General features: G+C 63.6%; 1 protein-coding gene across 1 annotated transcript in view; it reads left to right on the forward strand.

Moving 5' to 3' along the window:
* TRIM28 (tripartite motif containing 28) overlaps positions 1–1,153 on the forward strand; it is a 20,815-nt gene that overhangs the window by 13,703 nt on the left and 5,959 nt on the right. The gene's annotated exons all lie outside the window — the stretch shown is intronic.

The following is a 1,153-nucleotide window of genomic DNA, read 5'->3' on the forward strand; positions in this document are numbered from 1 at the left end:
GAAGGCAGGCGCGGAGACAATGGGCCCGAGTTCCCCCCAGGCCCTGCGGGAACAAGAGCAGCGCCGGACGCGCTTCCACCACCGCCACCTACACCGCGTGTGGGCGCCTAGGGGAGCTGGGGTGGGGGCGGCTGCGCCCCGCTCCACTGAAGCTTTTGCGCGGTCGAGCCCGCGGGAGGCGGAGTAGGGCCTGGGGGCTGGACGTGCCGGCCCTCCAGATTCTCTGCATCGTCTCAAAGCTGCCGCCCAAGCCTCCCCCTGGACTGGCAACCGCAGGACTGAGGAGCCCTGCACAGGGACGAAGGCCCACCCCAGGCAGAGGCTCCAAGGCACCCTTGCCTCAAGTATTCTCCGTGCCTAGTGACTTCAGAGAGGATCCCCTCCCACAGGCCCCACTCCCACCTCCGACGGGATCCCTTCCCACTGATCTTGCTTTCCTCTCCGTCAGGACCCCTCCTCCGCCAGCTCCAGCCTTAGGCCCTGCTTCCCTCCTTCTCAGCTCAGACAGGACTCCTCTCTCCCCACGGACCCTGCCCCACCCCCGTTTCTCTCGAATAAGATTCCTCCTCCAGGCCTAGCTTCCCCCATCTGACAGAATTCTCACCAGACACTCTACGTCCTTCCTCAGACGGGAACACCCTCCCCGCACGCAGATCCTGCTCCCCACCGAGGCAGGCTTCCCCTCCCTACAGATCCTGCCTCCGCCCACAGATGGATCGCCCCACGCAGACCCTGCTTCCCTCTCAGAATTTCCCCACTGTTGCGGTTCAGTCCGCCCGCTTGAGGAGCATCAAGGCCAGCGCAGTGGCGGGCTAAAGTATGGCAAGGGGCGCTTGCAGGGCCAGGCGGGATTTCAGTCTCGGTGTTCTGAGCCCCGTGGGATCTATTTGATTTAGTCAGGTTTCAGTGTTTCTCATGTTAAACGATAAAAAGGTTAAAACCCCAAAGTCTGAGTCCCGGTTTAGAAGAGTACTTCCTCCACGGGATGGGGACCCTTCGCCCCTCTCCCTGGGCCCAGCATCTTCCCTGGCTCTCGGCCCCGCCCCCTCTAGGGAACGCTAGTCGACGCAGCAACTGGAGACCTCCCCAGGCGGGCAAAGGGGCGGGGATCGAGGTGGAAGAACGGACTGCCGGCGCGCGTGCGGAGTAAACG

Source organism: Neophocaena asiaeorientalis, unplaced genomic scaffold, assembly GCF_003031525.2.
Source record: "Neophocaena asiaeorientalis asiaeorientalis breed wild unplaced genomic scaffold, Neophocaena_asiaeorientalis_V1.1 scaffold179, whole genome shotgun sequence".
In the NCBI taxonomy this organism is placed as follows: Eukaryota; Metazoa; Chordata; class Mammalia; order Artiodactyla; family Phocoenidae; genus Neophocaena; species Neophocaena asiaeorientalis.